Here is a 21,332-nt window from a genome sequence, read left to right as displayed (position 1 = left end):
ATATTTTGTATGAGCCATAACGCTTGAGCCTGCTCCCCACTCCCCCTAGAGAGTTACCTAATTTGTGAACGGCGCCTAATATATTAAGAACAGATTCCTCATATCAAGAGAATCGACGCTTATTCTCAATGGCTTCACGGACCCCCTGAGAACTCGTCACGGCCCCCTAGGGGTCCGCGGACCACCGGTTGAGAAACCCTGTTCTAGATATATTAAGATATATACAGATACTCAAGAGGAATATTTCATATAAAAAAAAATGTAGGAGTATCTTTGGGAACTTCTTCCAGAGTGCAAAGAGACATCCTTTGAGAAATAATTTGACAAACTTTGAAGAAATCTCTGGAAAAATCCATAAGAAATTCTTAAAGTAATTTCTTGGGTAATTTTAAAGAATCCCAGAATTAATGAGGTGGCCTGAAGCAAACGGGGGTATGTAACTCTCATTTGGGAAAAAAGGCTTTGAAGTTCTCCAGCATTTTTTTACACTATACAGTTTATAGAAACTAAAATAAAACAAGAAATTATCAGTACATCTGATTCAAACCCGACCAAAATGTCACTCACAATGTGAGGAATTTCTTATGGCAATCTACTTGGAGAAGCTGCTGGGAGTCTTTCTGGCGCAATTCTTAAAGTTGTTATTTACGAACAGAAAGGATTGTCGAGAAACTCAAGCATAAATCATTGAATAAATATCTGAAGGAAACCTCAAAATAGTTCAGATGAGAGCTTCCGCATAATTTATTACTAATAGCCGTTGCTGGAAAAATATTTTAAGGAATCGCTATTGGAACTATAAAAAATATGGTATATCCCTGGAATATTTTTTCCCTAATAGAAGAATATCTGTAGTATCGCCGAACGTCTGATACAATATTTGAGCGGATTCTTGCGGAAAATAATGGTGGAGAAGCTACCCCAGGAAAAAAACCTTTAGACATAATTGACTGAATTTTTGGGAGGATCTCAGGAGACCTAGAGTAATCCTTAAATAAATCTTCTAAATTCTGAAGAGAATTTGTAGAGATCTTCAATGGGATATTTCTGGAAGAATCGTTTTCCAAGCTTAAGATTACTAATAGTTTAACATGCAATCTCTTTGGCTGAACTCTTGAGAGACATTTGAGAAAAATGGCAGATTTTGTACAATATTAATGAAGGATTTTTTTTTTTTTTTTTTTTTTTTTTTTTTTTTTTTTTTTTTTTTTTTTTTTTTTTTTTTTTTTTTTTTTTTTTTATTATTAGTATCATTCCAAACATTACATTCATTATTTCTTATATCTAGGTGTTCTGTGTTATTAGACAACACTATCATCCTAATTTGGTAAAACAAATCTAAGATTTTATTAACATTTTGTTAACAACATATTACATTTCATTTGCCGTAGCAGTTCAGATTTTTTACAGGTGAGTTGATTTCACCTGCTTATAAGAGAAAAAAAAAAGTTTTTAATATACTTAACCTAACTTAACCTAAACATATAACGCATTAATCGTGGCAATAGAAGATTGTAACGATTTTTGCCTGAAATTATTGATTATTTTATTTGACATTTGTTCCAATGTTTCAACATTGGATATCCTATGTAACTCATTGGTACTATACCAGGGAGGAAGCCTCAGAATCATTTTCAAAATTTTATTTTGAATTCTCTGCAGAGCTTTCTTCCTGGTATTACAACAGCTAGTCCATATTGGTACAGCATACAACATGGCTGGCCTGAAAATTTGTTTGAATATCAAAAGCTTGTTCTTAAGACAAAGTTTTGATTTTCTTTTAATAAGGGGATAGAGACATTTTACATATTTGTTACATTTGGCTTGAATGCCCTCAATGTGATTTTTGAAAGTTAAATTCTTATCTAGCATGAGTCCTAGATACTTAACTTCATCTGACCAATTTATTGGAACCCCTCTCATCGTGACAACATGTCTACTTGAAGGTTTCAAATAAAGAGCTTTTGGTTTATGTGGGAATATTATTAGTTGAGTTTTGGAAGCATTAGGAGAAATCTTCCATTTTTGCAAGTATGAAGAAAAAATATCCAAACTTTTTTGCAATCGACTACAGATGACACGCAGGCTTCGACCTTTGGCGGAGAGACCTGTGTCATCCGCAAACAAAGATTTTTGACATCCCAGAGGTAACTCAGGTAAGTCAGATGTGAAAATATTGTATAATATTGGTCCCAAAATGCTGCCTTGGGGAACACCAGCTCTTACAGGAAGTCTTTCAGATCTGGAGTTCTGATAATTAACCTGAAGTGTACGATTTGACAGATAACTTTGAATTATTCTAACAATGTATGTTGGAAAATTAAAATTTTTCAATTTTACAATAATGAAGGATTTCTTAAGAAACCTATGTATGATATCTGGTGAAATATTTGACAGAAGCTTAAATTTTAGACAGACTACAAGCAGATTCGCATGGCATATTTAGTTGATTAAAAAGAAAACCTCTGATTAAAGCAACATATTATTTTATAGAAAAAATCATTGATCGAAAATCATTTTTTTGAATCATTATATGCTTGAACATTTATTAACAGAATGTTTTTTTTAAGGTTGATTGGTGTCTATGGAGTTTTATTTAAATATTTTCAAATTGAAATTATTTTTTTCTACCATCTATTCACTACTTTGTGCTTGATACGAATTCCAAGACAATCCTTTGCCGCATATTCACCAGCAATCTCCATTCATCCGCGTTCAGCTCAAAAGTGGCTCTGTCTAGCTGCTCGTAGAGTTTGACCTTGCATTCTATTCAAATCGATGTTCATTGTCTGAGCGAGCATCCATTGTATGCCATTATTCCATTTTAAGAGAGCCTCAGGATAAGCTAGCAATTATTTAATTCCTCGAACGTGTGTTGGTTGCATTCACACTTCATGGCAGACTCCCACACAATGATCATCAAATGATCATACCCTGGACCTGACGACGATGTCAGAAGTCACATCTGAAACAAATGGAATCGTAACTCATGTCAAGTTGCGTGCCAAGTTATGGAACACCTTCAAATAAGACATTTTTCTCACCTGCTGGAACTAATGAAGTGGAATCACGGAGATCGCGATCACCTGCCACCAAGTTCATTGAGCCGGATTTTCTTCAGCATAAACGGCACGCCAGTCATGTAAGGTGGTGCCTGAACCCATCACTCTCACTCTTTGGACTTCCAGACAAACAAATCGACGACTCAAAGTGTGCGCCCTCTGAATATTGATGCGCCCTTCTTCCGGAGTACCACAGAGAGACGTCACACGTCTATCAAAGACTACAAAACCTCCGATCCAATGCAAATTGAAGCATATTGGCAGTACACGAATGTTCCGTGACGATCGTTTGAATTGTGTGTGGCGTTGAACACTTCCTCCGGACTCCGTGCTGCGATGAAGATGAATTCGCGGCACACACGCGAAGATGATTGATCTTGCACGGCTCCACCGCTTGGTAATGAACTCATCACGCGCTTCTTCGCCATCCCAAGTCGGAGGCATCGATCAAATTTTAACCCCCACGTTTTGCAATTTTCCGTTGATTAATGACCCACATGGGTCAATCCGATCCGATCGACTAAATGCCATCCCAGAAACGGGGTCAACTTCGCAGCGGTCGATAACGCCAAGGACTGCCCTTTTGCTGCTCTCTTATCAACCCTTGCCGAATGGGGTCAAAAGATCGCGTATCGCGATCAACCCTTGTTCCATCGAATGTTTGCGCCGAAAAGTAATTAAGCCGTCCATTGAGTTTTGACATCGTTAAGGCAGGTCGAACACGAGTTGGCGGAAAACCTGCGAAAACGATCACTCGATCGAGCCGTATCGAAATTGCGCAAAGCCCCAATTGCCGTTGACATTTTCCAGCCCCGGTTTCGCGGTCTGGTCAAAACAGTTGCTGATTGGTACGCGCGGAGTGGATGTGACGTTGATCTACATGTCGTATGGCCTCCAGCGACTGACTACATTACAATATATTATGCCACTACCGTGGGTTCCGATTTTGACATGTGACTGATAACATGTGGCCCGTTTATGTCTAGCCGCGAGCGTCAAACATAATTTATGGCGTGGTGTCGCGTAATTCTACACTGAACAACGAGGCATTGTGTGTTACATGACATGACATTGTTCTCAGATTGGTTACTCTCAATTCAAACATATCATCTTTTGATCGATGATCTCATATGTTCGTAATGCAAAATTGAGATTCATGTGAAACTTAATGTATTATGGCAGATAGATTGACTTAGGAACTCCGAAGTAAACCGTCAGTAACTTCTTTAGCATACAGAAGTTTGCCATAGAGTTTTGCAAGCTCGTCATTCATCTCTCGCCGTAAAACATTGTTCTTCTGCATACCATACCATACCATGATCATCCAAAATACCCGATGTTCAAGATCTAGTCTCAGCACCCGACGGAATTCGTACGAACTGTAGTGTTTACCCGAGGTCTTCACGCAGCTCAGTCCACATTCTACCGTAGATAGGGCATATAATCCCCTACTTCCGCTTATCCGGTAGCTGTTTGGATTCTGACTGTCAGCCGATGCAGACAAGCGACCTATTTCTCCAGGCCTATATCGGAAAGCTCAGCTTCGATGCATTGCGATTTCATACTGTTTTAAGCTATTGAGCGACATCCTTAACTTCCTGCAAAGTGGTAGTGGGAGAAGACCTTTGCTGACTTTAATCTGTACCTGTGCCTTCAGCACCATTCAGATGTTAGTCTTAGTGCTGCTTCTACCTTTCGATCGTCTCACGACCTTCTGAAAATGCAGTCACCCTTATCAATGCAAATTTCGGCGCCTAAACCTAAAGTTCACCTTCGCAAGGTTTTAGTTTATGGTCTAACTATTCAGAAAATCCTTGCCTCAAAATATTCTATCGGTGGAAAATTGAAATATTCGAGTTTTAACATTTTATATGTAGAAGTTTTAGGTGGACGGCTCTTCAGATAGATAATGAAAATACTTTCAATTTCCTCAAAAATCTTAAACAATGCAAATAAGATTTGAAGAAACCTAAACCGGATATTTTATTGCTTTTAAATAAGGGTTCATGTAACATACGGCATTACGGAGCTGAATAAATTTTTAAATTATTGCTATTTTAATCTTTGCAAATTCGGCATCTTAGTCGTTAGTTTGAACACGTACTCGACTTTGAACGAGCTTGCTAGAGAAAAGCTATGTTTTTTATGTTTTTGCAGATTACTAAAAAAGGTAGACATAATTACTAACTATAACGATACAGTGATCATTTGTTCATTGCAACATGATTACATTAGTGTAAAGTGGAGCAAAAGTTCGAGTGGGGCAAGAGTTTCTTTTTAAGATTTCTAGCTCAATTCAAAACAAAACTTACAAATGTCATGGTGGTTCGAATACTATTCAAGTAAGAGACTTTTATTTCAAATATCATAAAAATCAATTGAGATTTGGAAAACTTATGGCTATTTGTTGTTTTTCGACGTGAAAATTGTAATTTATGGTCAAACTTTCGTTGCGTTCCCATATTCCCATATTATCTTCAAATTCAGCAAAATTTGTCTGATCGAGCGAAAAATGTCACCAAAATTTAACATTTCCACTTAGTTTTGCGAAAAACTGCTATTTTTGAGTATATCACAATCAACACTGTTTTGGGCAATTTTTTGATGAAAATTTAGTGTGTATTTTTCGTCAAACTTAAGTTTACGACTGGTGTAAAGTATGATTGTCATAAAAGTATCTATATTTTGTGTTTTAGCCAGCGAACTTTTGCCCCACACTAGATTCGCACTCTTGCCCCTCCGGTGGGGTAAAGTGCGTTTAAGACAATCAATTTTAAAACTGTTATAATTAAAGATGGGTAAATATTTTGACACAAGTTTGTTCAGCAAAATTATAGCCAATATGATGAAGGTTCACTGTATGGTATTTGTTTTGTTTTAACTGCTATTGTTTTCCTGGAAACTTCATTCAAGTGCATTTTAAAGTTGTGTTTGGATGAAAATTAGCATTCAACAACTTTTTGATTGCAACATGTTGAAGATTTGCAATGGAAAGCACTGCAATTAAAGAAATAGCGTTGCTCGAATGTTCACTGTACAACAGAACCAATTATCAAGGCAAAACTATACAAACATTTGATAAGTTTAATGTACGTAGTTAAGAATAGAATAATTATTGGAATCTTTGATTTCGTATCCTAGCCTGTCCTAAACAACTTGATTTTGATCGTCATGAGTATGTATAAAGTTCGCTTATACTTCTAGTTTATTACAATGACACAATGATTGATATAAAAAATATCAAAATTCATTCGGCCCCGTAATGCCATATGCTGCATGAGCCCTCAATTAAAAGTAAATATAATTTAGTTCTAATTTCTTCAAATCTTATTTATCCCAAGGAAGAGCCGAATTGCGTCAGAAGAAGTCAAAGTTGGATTGATTTGTGGCTCCGTGTAAAGCAAAGCACATTCTGATTCTTCCTTTTGGTTCGGGTAGGGGAAATCGGCCGAGCATATCGTGAGTTTGTTTCTGGGGAAGAATGTACTAAGAATGAGAGAGCAAAAGATACGAAACGTGTGATGCATGTCGCGCAACAGAGAGTGAATCGCTCTTTTTTCCTTTTTGTTCGGTTTAGTTCGCTCTTTCTTTGCGAGCCGCTGAGCCCCTGTACCGTTCAAAAGATCCGGCTAACTAAAATGAGTGATTCGAATCGAATCTGTAAGAAAGGCGAATTAAAAAAATCACTTGGTTTTGCACTGACATCGCTGAAAAAGTATAAGAAAACTTTCTGCAGTAGTGATTTTCCAAATCAATATTACTTATAATGACTAAGTTTTATCACTTTGAAATTGCAAGCTTTCTGTCAAAATGAATGACGGGCTACATAGCCTTAACACTGCGTTTTTGTTTCAAGCTTCACAATTGTCTTATCCACCGCTGTACTAAAATTGATCGGTCCAAGAATTGTGACACTAGAGCGGGCCAGAAAACGTGGGGAGCATACAGAAACGACCGCTCAAGTGCCAAAATTCTTGGTCCGAGTGAATTTAGTACAGCGGCGGATAAGTCAATGGACGTGTGGTCAAGTCCACCGGTGTACTAAATTCACTCAGTCCTCAGTCAAGTGTCTCATTTTGACACTTGAGTGGGGCACGCTTCTATGGTCTGATCTACCGGTGTACTAAATTCACTCGGTCACACGTGGGAAGCATGTAGAAGCGTGTCCCAACTTTGTATAGATCCACAAAAACTGCTGAGGTTCACCAGTATTACCATGTCAATTTCTGAATTCTATTGCACTTCATCTGAAAAAAAAAATCAGCTTTAAATGTCCATGACAGAATATATTGGTAATCCCTAAGCAATTCTGTATAACTTACATCAAAATATTATTGAATGAACAAATCGATATCGAATAAGAAATATCTATACAAAAATATCGAATATCGATATTCCGAAATATTGAAAATCAGTAACCCAAGTAACAATTGTAGCTGACAGTGCTGTAAACATTCGATACTTTGCGCGAAGTTCGTTTCGTTGCCATGGTCAGCAGTCACAGCACGAGCTTTGGAATGAACGTCAACAAATACAAAAAAGTGTCAACTGAATGTCGTCTGACACGATGATATTTGCATAAATCAAAGTTTTGCAACATGAATAGTCTGATCTTGCCTGTTATGTCAAATGTGCATACATAAAGTGAAAGCAGAACAGAAACAAACAAAACCGTGACTTTTCCTATCGAAGGTATCGTGGTCAGTGGCATTCAATTGACATTTTTCTTTTCGACATTCGTTTGACCGCTCATTTTGAGAGTGTTTAAGGAAAGCGCTTCCGAATATCAGCCAAAACGTGTCGACTACCGTGATTGCTTACAACACTGGTAGCTGAATAACAGCTTATTTAGCTAAAATGCTGTTTATGCAGCCTTTTTTCAGCTGAATAAGCTAATATTCAGCTCTCATCTGTTCTGGCCTGCTCTAGCGTGAATTAGACCATAGATCAGGCAAAGTGGATGAACTTTTCATTATTTACTTATGGTCCTATCCACTGGTGTACTAAACTGACTCGGTCGGAGAGTTTTGACACTAGAACGGGTCCAGATCCCGTGGAGATCATACGGGAGCGTGCCCCGCTCAAGTGTCACAATTCTCGGACCGAGTGAATTTAGTACACTGGTGGATTAGACCATCCATCAGTGTACTAAATTCAATCGGTTCGAGAATTGTGACACTTGAGCGGAGCCAGAACACGAGGGGGGCATACGAAAGCGTGCCCCGCTTAAGTGTCAAAATACTTGGACCGAGTGAATTTAGTACACCGATGGATGAGACCATTGTCATTTTCGCCATTTTCGAACATATCATAGCACGTCTGGTTTTTGAGCCGTTGATTGTAGAAAATGCATTATGATTCGATTTCCTAAGTTTACCAACTTGTTAGCTGATTGTTGTGCTAAATTTACTACAGAAATCAGTCTTCAAGTTCTGAAGAATATAAATCAACGAAGTTTGTAATATGTCGTTACTAAAACGGTATTTTTTGATTATTGAAAAAGTATTGTTCATGACATTATAAAAGAAACGACGAATTTTGTGTAGAGGCTACAAGCATATTCAAATGTTAGATAAAATCAATAAAGAATCGGGAAATATCATGTATATATGTTTCATAACAAACAACCAAAGTTTAATTCTTATTTTGCATGTTCAGAGAATTGATTTACCAAAATAAAACCATAGATCGTAGTCCAACAAGATTATTTTTGTTCTGCTGTGCAATCAGCGTAACAATCGAAAGTTTGTATGCTACATTATTTTTGTCTTTTTGCCAATAAAAAAAATTATCGAAGGAATTCCATCAGGATTTATAACAGATTCTACAAGAAAATCGATCAGCAATGATGGAAGTATTTCTGGTGAAATACTTCAAGTTTAAGAGGCTTTCTTGTCATTTGCAGCTTTCAGTCACAGATAATCAACTCAATTGTATGGAGGAACTCCATATGAACTGCTGTTCAAATGTTTCGAGCATTTTCAAGTGGAAACCTTGAATGCACTCCTGGAAGAATCCCTGCAAAGTTAACTGAAAAAAATCAGAAGAACTACAAATGAACTTCTAGTAGAATCTGCTGGAGTATCTTTGGAAGATCTTATGAAGAAGTCCCTGACGTAATTGCTGGAGGAATTGGTAGAAGAGTTTCTGTTGAGACCTCATAAGATTTCGTAGACAATTTCTAGGAGTTTTTTTTTGCGATTCTTTGGTTCCGAGTCATTCGGCCGAAAGGGTCGTTTGGCCGACTGCCGTTTGGCTGAAGTTGAAAACCAATATTGAACTACGCTAGCATGCATTTGTAATGAATTTCAAAGCTGAATTTCAAGGAACTTATTCAGCTTATTCTGAACGAAGGATAAATCATCATTGATATACAACCAATTCGTTTTTGAGTATAAGTTCAAGAAACAATCAGTGCTGAAAGAACATCTTCAATCTGAGCAATTACTCATTCTCTACTAGCGGCAATAGCTGCCGCCAGCAGTGATTTTCGCATTGCGTTTGTAGTCAGCTTTTGACAATGACTAAAACAGTTTACGACTTATGTTGGAAGAATAGCCTATTGCCTATTAGCCTATTGAAATACAAGCTAAACTATAGCCAACATTTACGAAACTCGAAAGAATAGCCTATGTTTAAAAGAAGGAAAATGTCTAATGAAATCATTGTAAATCACTTGATAGCACACCGTTGGTAACCCAGAGACAAATCAACCATCAGCTTAGAGTCTTGACGCGATGTGTGGAGTTCATAACTTCGTCCTGAATTAGCGAGTTGATTTTATCAATCTTCAAAAGCACTTGCATAGCGACAAACATGACGTCTCGTCACATCATACAAATAAACAAATTAATTACCTGATCATTTATTGGGCCACACTTATGAAACCTGATGTATTGTAGCAATTTGATTACTTTTTGTACGTAATTCGGCCAAACGACCCGTTCTGCCAGATGGCATTCGGTCAAATGGCCGGACACCGATTCTTCAAGTGGTACTTTATATGGTTTCTCGGAAAAAATCACAGAAGTCATTCTAAAAGATTTCCCCAGCAAGAAGTCCTAATTTAATATTTGGAGGAACTCTTGATCAATCCCTGAATAAATTGTTTGAGTTATCTACGGGTCTCTTGTAATAATTCCTCCAGAGATGTCTAACAGTAAACCTTCACTAACGGATCTTTTGTTCGGAAACTCCTAAAAAACAATGAAAGTCATTTCCCCAAAAATTCTTCTTGAAAAACCATCAATGGCCCTAGGCATCCAAATCTAAGTGTAACAATAAGCATAATGGTAGTATGTGAGTGTTACAATAAGCAGTAATAAGAGTGTCCATCCCGGGACAACAAATCCCGGGTTTTGACAAATTTTCCCGACGGATTCCCGAAATGTACGTAGAATTTGATGAATACCACTAAATTTCAATGAAAAACAATGACATTTTTCTTATTTGATAAAATAGCTAGCTGCAAAACCAACATGGCTGCCGAAAGGAATGACGGGCGTCTTAGCCTTTATGATTTTCTCTTCAACATTAACCAGTTTTATAAGCCAATTGTGAGAAAGCAAATTTGAAAGTACATCTAAACTTCAGTCAATAATTTTCTTATAATAATACTTTCAATTATCTTTAATTGTTTCTCTTGTTCTAAAGTTTTAATGAGTTTTCAAATGTCTGAAGCAAATTGCTTTAATATTATGACTTAATTTTTAACCATACTTCCATTCATAAATGTTATAGAAAATTTGAAAAAAATCCCTAGCAAACCCATAATTAGTCAAGCTAAGTTTTGATTTGTGTTAGGTTACTTCAAAAGAATACGAAAACCATGTATGAAATATTAGTTGTTATAATTAGTGGAAAGCTACCTTATCTTTTTATTTCAATTTATAAACATTGTATTGTTGAATTTGAACTTTCATTTCTACCAAAATACTAGTTTTATTGAAAATTTCATAAATCCCGGGACAAGCTAATATTTTTGTCCTGAATCCCGGGACTAGCGAAATGGCCGGGAAATGGACACTCTAGCAGTAATGGTTACCTCGTTGGTGTAACTCAATATCAAGTCAACGGCGTTAGAGGCATACGATATTAACAGACAAGTTTAAACCCCTGGATACAAGAATTCCTGGAAGAATTCTACGAAAAATTTCGAGAGGAACACCTAAACGAAACCTTTTCTAGAGGAAATACTTCATGGAGAAACACTTAGTTGAACCTTTTTAGAAATTCCAGCAAAAGTAATCGAAGACGAAAGGAATTTCAGAGAGATTTCCTGCAAGTATCCATGAAAGGTTCTTAGAAGAATTCTTAGAGGAATCTCCGTGCTTTCGAAGAAATTCTGGAACAACTCTTGGAGGTATTGTTGGAGGAATTCTTTGCTTTTCATCACTGCACGATGATTCTTTATTTCTTAATGAAATTGAGATTCAGCTGTATTTTTTTAAGTTTCATGCTGGTGAAGTCCAGAGGGTGTTATTTTTTTCTATGAGCTTGCATTACATTTTGTTTCAACCAAACATAGAAGATAATAAACTTTGACAGTAGCAATCATAGGTTTAAGCCAAATAGCTTTATACAACATCATTATTTACAGTTTATCATAGGAAACATCGATATGAGTTCCCACTGAGGCCCCTTTCCACGACGAGGACACCACCGCTAGCGTTCCACAGGCAAGTCACCCGGTTATTGGCTGATCACGCATCTTCCGTCGCAGAAGCCATTACGTATGTCAAACTTAGTGCAGTCGAACCATTATTCACTTCCATTATGTCACGTCATGTCGTTACTTATGATTTCTTGCTCTCCTCGATATGGGCATTTCAATAGCAGACTACGCGAGCAGCAGTAGCCAGGTAGCATCCGAACAGAAGCCGTTGGTCATATTTCCATATCAGTTTCTCGAAGTCAGCGGTAATTTAAATGTCTACCCCTTTACTTAGTCAAACTGTCACAGAAACGAGGTTTATGATGCTCGCATTAAGAGGCGAAAGTGAAATCCAAGCGCCAGAGGCCTTGGGTTTCCGCTTTCGGTCCCCGAAGATCTACGACTGGAATCACCATTCGTCACAGAAGCCATCATTATCTAACTCGACCTTGAGATATAATCGATAGCCTGCGGGTGTTCAAGCGCCATGCTAGAGAGAGAGAGTGTAATCAAACCAGCACGGAAACAAACGCACATTAAGCCCACGACAACCGGCTCTCGCAGAGAGTCCCACAAATCTTCATCAGGCAGTGGTGTGCAACTACGAAAAAAGCAGCCTCGCACGATGATGGCGCAGAGGACTTTGGTTTCCTGTTTTGCCAACTTTTTAATGGCCCTAGGTTCATTAAGGTACCCTCGGCAAACGACCATTGCTATCGCGTACTCGCGCCTTTGCGCTGCTAATACGGAGGCAGACAAACGATGCTAGAGTTGCGCGAGATAACTCCTCCTCCTCCGACGCCTTCTGCTCCTTGCATCATGATGGGCTGCTCAAAGTGACATTGCATAACCTCAACATATGCTCTCCGGCGCGCGCGCGCGGTTGTCCCACATTCCTCACCTTCCTGAAGAGTGTGGCCAAGTGGCCCCCAGGAGGAGAGGTGATGACGGTGCAGCTTATCAGCGCTGACCACGTGAAGGAAGAAGCTCAAGCAGCGCACAGTGTACTATTTTAGGTGAGAAGATGGACGCAATTCAGCTGTAGATAGCCTTAGCGGTAAACGCGCAGCTATTTAGGAAGACCAAGCTATGGATTCGAACCCCACCGGTAAAAGGTATTTTCGTAAAGGAAATTGTCTTGATTTCCCGGGGCATAAGAAGTATCTTCGTGCCTACCACTAAGTTCCGGCTGAATTGCGTCCATTTCTTCTCCCAAAATAATACACTGTGCCACAGGGGTCTGTGTTTGCTTATCGTGTCCCGTTGTGGTCGCGAGCACGGGGTCGTTTAGTCGTTCAATAAATATCCACCTCCTCCTCCTGCTCCTACTCTTGCATCAACAGATCGATCGATCCAACGGTGAGTGTTAGGACGAGGAAGAAAGTTCGATCTTCACGGGTTATTGATGCGCACCAAAAGCAAACATTTCACGCGATGACATTAGAGAAACAGTTGCTTGGCTCGCGAAGAAGAAGATGATGATGATTGTGTACTTAGCCTGCACGTTACGGTACGGGATCAGCGATAATGGCGACGATGAGTTGCGTGCAAGTACCCGAGCTGAGGCGCATAATGCACACATACACTCCCGTGCATAAGTTTGGGCTCACCCCCTAAAAAAACATGCAAAAGTGTTCAGTCCATATCTCTGTGATTACACGTCCAATTGAAACTCTTTAAGCCGCATTCGGAAGGCAAAGAGTTATTCTTACTTCGTATGTATTTTTCCGAAAATATTTTTTGAACTTTGCATACTAAATTTTTACTTAAAGTTGCGACATTTTTCAAAAAACACACTGAAAAATCATATCTAATTTCCTCAGCATTGGATCGACCAAAATGTTGATGCAAAGTGTCATTAGAATCGTAATCTTATATTCTTTGAAGAGACCCCACGAAATTTTGGCGGAAAAATCTGGTAAGTATTCAAAATCAATGAAACAGTGAGTCAAGTCATCGTGCAAAAGTTTGGGTTCACCCCTAAGTATGGTATATCGTGCAAAAGTTTGGGTTCACCTGAACTTACTTAAATCTGTGAAATCTCAAACCAATCATGTACGCGCCATTATTTGCGCTCAAAAAAGCTTCATGCTATTAAAATCGGTTGAAAAATGGCTGAGATATTGACAAAAATGATGCGCGTGCGGCTCAGGTGAACCCAAACTTTTGCACGATTTGCATCATACTGAGGGGTGAACCCAAACTTTTGCACGATGACTTGACTCACTGTTTTATTGATTTTGAATACTTACCAGATTTTTAAGCCAAAATTTCGTGGAGTCTCTTCAAAGAATATAAGATTACGATTCTAATGACACTTTGATTTAAAATTTTGGTCGACCCATTGCTGAGGAAATTAAATATGATTTTTCAGTGTGTTTTTTTGAAAAATGTCACAACTTTAAGTAAAAATTTAGTATAAAAAATTAAAAAAAATGCTTTTGGAAAAATACATACGAAGTAAAAATAAGTCTTTGCTTTTCGAATGCGGCTTAAAGAGTTTCAATTGGGCATGTAATTACAGAGATATGGACAGAACACTTTTGTATGTTTTTGAGGGGGTGAACCCAAACTTTTGCACGGGAGTGTACCTATACGGTGTGGCTCTAACGGAACATAATCGGCAGGTGGATCAACAGGCTGCATATTGGTCACTAGGAGGAAGTGATCTCGCGATGTTTGCACACGCAGGTTAACACCGAAGTTAACGACGTAATGCCACGAAAATTTCAATTGAGCTTCAAACCAGTTTAATGTTGTCTCACTGGAACTTTATCAATGTTTTGCAAATAGAAACTCAAATTGGTGGATTTTTGAACAATAGAGTCGATATCCTACAGTTAAAAAACTGCGGTTGGAAAATTATCTAAATATTATAATAGACCTTTTAACTTCCTCATGGCTTTTTCAATCCGATGAAATCACCTCAAATATCTTCATTAGGTAATCGCTTCTAGAACGAATTCAATCAGCTCATCAGATCAATTCCAATCTCAACTAAATATCTCATTATCTACAAACCACGTAACACGTCCCGACCAAAACCAAAGCCTGCCGCAGCTTGTGAAACCATAATTCGATTATTGAATTCACACCGAGACTTCCTTCTGAAAGACTTACAACTAGCTGTACAACTGACTCGGAAAATTGCATAAGTGCCTCTGTGTGCCGCATTCCCTCACAAAAAAATTGAATAAAAAAAACTGAAAGACCAGAAGCCACCGCAGCGCGACCTGCTGCTCCACAATGGGCATTCGTAGAAAAGCACGTGATAATGGTCAGTCGAAACGAATTCAGAGCCGCGGCAATTCAAAGCAACCCATTTTCAATGGAAATAATGAAAATGAACAGTAACTAACCCAATCAAATCTGCATCACGAGTCCAAGCGACTTGCATCGGTGCATTCTTTCAACTCAATGATTGCAATGATTGCAGCGCGCGGTGGTGCTACTTCTGTGTTGGTTTCGAATTAGATTTGGCGAAGGCACAGGGTAGGTGACCATTCTAGCTAGAGGCCGCTTTGAGAACCGTGACGAAACTCGCGCGAAATCGCTCCGAGGGGTTTTATGAAAAATGATAATCGAGGTGTCGCCCTGGATTTTTTGGGTTGGATCTGATGTGATACACTGAAAGCTCCATTTGCGTTAAATGGAATTTCAGGTAAATTGAATCCATTCTTCTAGGTCACCAACGAACTCCGTACACAATAAGCCTCCACATCTACAAGCCTAACCAGTAATATCCCGAAGGCCTATGAACAGTATTCATTCCCACACAGGCTCTTGGAAACATTTCCTGTCATGTTTTAAGTTCATCGACAGTTTTCGGTTATTCAATAATTCTTTCGAGAGACCAACAAACATCGTCATCTTCTTTTTCTTATTGGTATTATGTCTACACTAGGAAAGAGCTTGCTTCTAAGCTTAATATTCAATGAGCTCTTCCACAGTTATTATCTGAGAGCTGAAAAAATGAAGCATTTTGGTGAAGCCGTCTTTAAATAATGAGCATTTAGGTTTCTGGAACCTCGCTGGCCAAATAAAGATCTTAAAAACTTCCAAAACATCATATCGTAATTTTCAGATATCTCCAAGAATACCTAATTGATTTGTATGGTATTTTCAGAGAAGCTCCTTATTATCTGTCATTATATAGACCACATTTTTTTTTTTTTTGATAAATTGACCAAAAACAAAATGGCCGCAAGGAACATCGAAATATCTTCAAAACCAGATCATCAATGATCAATATCGACACGGATACCTAAACAAGAAGAGTTGTTTGAGAACTTGTGAAAAAATGGTGCAAACATATTTAAAAACAAAAAAGTTATAACGATTTGAATATTTATTTTGCGGTAAAAAATGAAGCTGCCGGTAGAGGGATTAACCCTATAATACTCAACCCCGCCTTTAGACGGGGTACACTATGGAATTATATATATTTGTTTGTAGCTCAGAAATCAAAATGATATTATTTTTGGCTTCAGCCTTGGCACATAACGCGCACATGGGGAAAGTTTTTATAACTGTTGGAACTTTTTTGTATTTTTGAAATTTTTTTGAAGAATTGTATTTTTGTAACCTGGGGCTCATGTAACGTGTTATACAAAAAATCATGCCTTTTATATTTTTTCACAATCAATGTATCACAAAAAAAGATCCTAGTGGTATTCAAATAATTTCAAACCAGTTTTTCCGTTAATTACACGGAAAATAAAATATGCTCCAGAAAAAAAAATTAATATTTTCAAAAGCATCGTAAATAATTATATATTTATTACAGGTCGGACTCGATTATCCGGAGTATCGATTTTTTTTTTCATTCCGGATAATCGAATCCTCCGGATAATCGAATCCCTAAAAGAATTACAATTCAAATCTTCAATAAAAGAACTTAAATATTATTTTTTTTCCTTGTTTTATTTCTATGATGCAGTGACGTTGCCAGGAATTATTTCTAGGAACATTAAAGGTCTTGAGAAAAAAAAGCTTTTGACCAGCATACACTAAAAACCCTTTTTTCAAACCCCCTTTTCTTACCTACGTCCAAAACTGATAAACCATTCATATTGTATATTGCAATACTAAATTTTCTGAAATTTATGCATAAAAATTGAAAAAACAAAGTCAAAAATCAATGACCGGAAGAGGCTTCAAAAATAAATTAAAAAGGGGATGGGGATGCTCAAAAATAAAAATTATCAGCCATTCCATGAAAAACCGATCTAGTGGGTCTCTGAATTCCGTGAAAATTTGCTATTTTGTTCCTTATCCGAAATAAGGATACACGTATTTTTGGATTTTTGACCATTTCCGAAATAGGGTGACCAGAAAAATCGCGATTTTGCAAAATTTTTACTTTTAAAAAAAATTATAACTTTTGAACCGTTCGACCGATTTTCAATCTTTTTGGACGAAATGAAGGCTAAAGATTTTGACTTTTCAGGAAAAATATAAAATTTCACAAAAATTGTGTTTTTTACAAAAAAAAACTCAATTGTTTCCGTTTTTTCGTGTTTTGAAGGCCTCGGGACCAAAGGGGCTATCGCTGATCTCATTTTTTCTTGAAAGTTCAGAAAATTTTACGTAAACTGTCAAATTTTCAGCGATGTATGTTTTTTAGTTTTTGAGATATATTTTTTTAAATAAAAAATCAGTCATTTTTTATCGGCACACACTGTAGGTCTCAGCGCATTAGATTTGTAATGTTAAAAAAAATCATAACTTTTGAACAGCTCAACCGATTTCCAATATTTTTTTATGGAATGAAAGCTTAAGGTCTCAACTCAATTTTTTTTTCACATTAAAATATATGAAAATTTCTAAAAAAAAATAGAAATTTTTATATTTTTTCACGTTTAAACATATTTTTATCAGATTTTTCAATTTTGTCTGAAATTTTAAGCTTTCATTCCATACAAAAAGATTGGAAATCGGTTAAGCTATTCAAAAGTTATAATTTTTTTTAAACATTACAAATCTAATGCGCTGAGACCTACTGTGTGTGCCGATAAAAATGACTGATTTTTTATTTAAAAAAATATATCTCAAAAACTAAAAAACATACATCGTTGAAAATTTGACAGTATACGTAAAATTTTCTGAATTTTCAAGAAAAAATGAGAACAGCGATAGCCCCTTTGGTCCCGAGGCCTTCAAAACACGAAAAAACGGAAACTATTGAGTTTTTTCATGTAAAAACACAATTTTTGTGAAATTTTATTTTTTCCTGAAAATTCAAAAACTTTAGCCTTCATTTCGTCCAAAAAGATTGAAAATCGGTCGAACGGTTCAAAAGTTCTAATTTTTTTAAAAATAAAAATTTTTCAAAATCGCGATTTTTCTGGTCACTCTATTTCGGAAATGGTCACCCTAATCAAAAAATCCAAAAATACGTGTATCCTTATTTCGGATAAGGAACAAAATAGCAAATTTTCACGGAATTCGGAGACCCACTAGATCGGTTTTTCATGGAATGGCTGTTATAAAAACTAAAAACCAAAATTCAAAAATTTGCGAGTAAAAATAAATTATTACCCAAAACGTGTTTAGAACGATTTTAGATAACGAAAAAAAATATTTAGATCGAAAATAAAAATTTGGGTATTAGAGCGTCAGTAACGTCACTGGTTCCATGTGTAGATCTGCAGTACTACATCCAAATGAGTATTTGGTTAACCATAGACAGGCATTGATCTCTGTTCACGTGAATAGAATTCACCTAAATGGAGGTTTAAGTGTAACGATATTCCATTCCGCAAGCTACTGGAAACTCCACCTTCGCAAAATGAGACCTGATCTTATTAGCTTCTCGATCAGAACGCGCACTATTCTTCGTAATGAATCGTGTAAAAATTCTATCAAATTCGTTTCGCACTCGGAGGCATCGGTTAAGAGGCTACTTGTTAAGGTGTGGGTCCGTTATTTTGTGATCGAGTGCATATCGGAGTACGAGAATGCCGGAGGGCGCTGAGACACACCTCGTTGCTTCTGCGATATGCAGATAACTGCAATGCACCGAGTGAAAAATGAGCCCGACGGTGCAGCAGTGCAAACAGTAATTTAAGATCATGCAGCCTCAGCAACAGTAGAGCGTGTGCATAATCATATGTGAAAAATTGGATGGGAGGAGCTTGCAGTGCTGAAGTGGAGGCTGAGGCGGCGAAATAGTGGTCAATCGATCGAATTGGTTGATTGGAGGTTACGGCGGATAGCAGCGGTTTGTGATCTGAAGCTGGCTTTAAAGCCGCTTCAAGGTCTGATTGATAATGAGAATGTAATTTGCGGGAGATCGTGTGAACGTTGGAATGCTACAAATTATTCGTCGGTCATGCTATACTGAAAGTGGTTCGAACTAGTTCAAGCAGGTCATGGTTAATGAGGTATTAAGCAAATTCTGAGCTTGTAAGGGAGAATGGTTTCTATTCTAAGATGAAGATAGGATTCGTTATCTTCGTACCGTAACACAGAGAAACTTATACTTTTTGATCCTTCTTCGATGCTTTTTGGTCCCATTTGCAACAACTATTTCCACTGAATATGGATGCTACCACGAACAAAATGAAGAATGCATTAAACAATTACTATTCAAGGAGGTTCACAGACCCAAGCTAAGCTTCATAGGATCCTAAATCCGAAAAAAATATTATAACACTCGGACATGAAGACACCTTTTTCAAGCCCATCAAAACTAATTAAACGACGCATTCAAGTCCCGCTCTCAAACCACAACCACGCACTTCACTTCCCAGAAACATGAAAATTAACATAATGCTTCCGGTTCCGCCGACAGCATCGGAAAAACGCGATCGCCCAACATACTAAGCACCAAATTGGCCTTCTTGAGATGTCGCGATTCGCACTCTTAAAAGCCCACTCCTTAAGAAGTATAGCACCTTCTTAGAGGGGCCCCAACAATTGACAATGGAACTGAACCAAGCAATTAGCAACCAGCACCATGATGATCATCTCGCGTCAGTCAGTCAGTCAGTTAAGCCGCGGCAGAAGCTGACAGGTGCACCGCAATTCGTCCGTTACACCTGAAGGTAGGTAATTTATAATTGTCTTGTCATAGCGCGCCACCACTTAGCAACATCTCGAGGGGGCTTTCAAGTGCACAAACACTTTTCAACGAGCCCCAAAGTGCACGAAACAAATTTAGATCAAAGTGATTGAACTCGCGGCGCACAGTGAAAAATAAATTGTAATAATACGACGTTTTTGGTGCACATCACATGACATTGCCCACAAATATAAAAAGTCTGAATTATACACCTAACGTTAATATAGAACGTGTGAATTTATATTATATTTAATTTCATTTTATACGATTTCTTGCATGGAATATTGCATTCAAGCTTCATACTGAGGCCAACCTGTAATTTATTTTTTTTATGGAAAAACGTATTGCATGTGATACAGGTCATTTTTGTTACATGCAACTCGATGTAACAATATTTAACTGTGTTTTTATATTATTCGTCACATAAACTTCCATCATATGCCATATAAAATTCACGAATATTTCATGTAATCCAGCAGTGTCTGTAAGATTACGTAACAAATAACACAATTTTACAAGATTTCAATTTTCAGATAAATTAAAATTGTTGTACACAGAAAGATATAATATTACGGGCAAACGACGTGATCTAACAATTTATTTATTTTTTATTATGTGGTGGTAGTGGAGGTTCCTGAAGTGCGCATTCTTCCGTAAGCCTACCATGGAGCCGCAGAAATCTAGAAATCGCTGGTCTAGAACACAAACCAACGTGCAACAGGTGGGTCGGTTGGTTGGTTGGCCGCTCAATGGCTGAAAGTACATTTACCTTTCGCACCTCTTTGTTGCCACGGACGGCTGATGGAGCACCAATTGCACCTTGTTCGGGACTTACCTGGAAGGAAGGAGGAAAACGAAGAAAATTAGTTTACAATTGTGGTTTTTCTATGACGGGGGTTCGGCTGGTTGGGTGGAAGACTTCAATTAATACGCCAAGGGAAGGAACTACGGCTTGGATTCGATTCGGTTTCTAGCTGGCCCGTGATGCAAGCGAGATGCAATCTCCGATTGTGTGTGTTTAATGGTAGGTTTTGCGGATGTTTGATGATGATTTGTTTCGAGAACGAGATTTTCCACGGGTTGGGAGTGCCGCAGACTTCTATCGGTTGGGATTAGGAACAGAAAGAGGAATTAAAGGGGGGGCTAGGCGATTGGCCTCGATAGTGGCAATTGATTGTTTTTCAACAGTGTTGCAGTTTGTTGAAAGTGCAACGGAAAAGGTGGTCCGGCAGTCGATTGTTTCCCAGGAATCGATGAACCGAAGACTTGTTGACGGGAATGGTATGCAATTACATTATGATTACAAATAAATTTGTTATAAGAATGCAGTTTTAGAGGATGAAGCTGTTAAAATTAAAGTAGGAGCTTAGTAAATAGGGGCCTTTCTTAGCCGAGTGGTTAGAATCCGCGGCTGTAAAGCAAAGCCATGCTGAAGGTGTCTTTGCTCGATTCCCGGTCGGACCAGGATCTTTTCGTAATGAAAATTTCCTTGACTTCCCTCTGCATACAGTATTGTCGTATCTGCTTCACGGTATACGAATGCGAATATGGC

At 37.8% G+C, this 21,332-nt stretch overlaps 1 protein-coding gene across 1 annotated transcript in view; it reads right to left on the bottom strand.

The window, feature by feature from the left end:
- The window catches only part of LOC5572054 (protein Shroom), an 808,873-nt gene that overhangs the window by 159,008 nt on the left and 628,533 nt on the right, over positions 1-21,332 (bottom strand). The gene's annotated exons all lie outside the window — the stretch shown is intronic.

This window comes from Aedes aegypti, chromosome 2 (assembly GCF_002204515.2).
Source record: "Aedes aegypti strain LVP_AGWG chromosome 2, AaegL5.0 Primary Assembly, whole genome shotgun sequence".
Classification (NCBI taxonomy): Eukaryota; Metazoa; Arthropoda; class Insecta; order Diptera; family Culicidae; genus Aedes; species Aedes aegypti.
The sequence above is the reverse complement of the archived record's forward strand: the minus strand, read 5'-3'. Positions and strand labels throughout refer to the sequence as shown.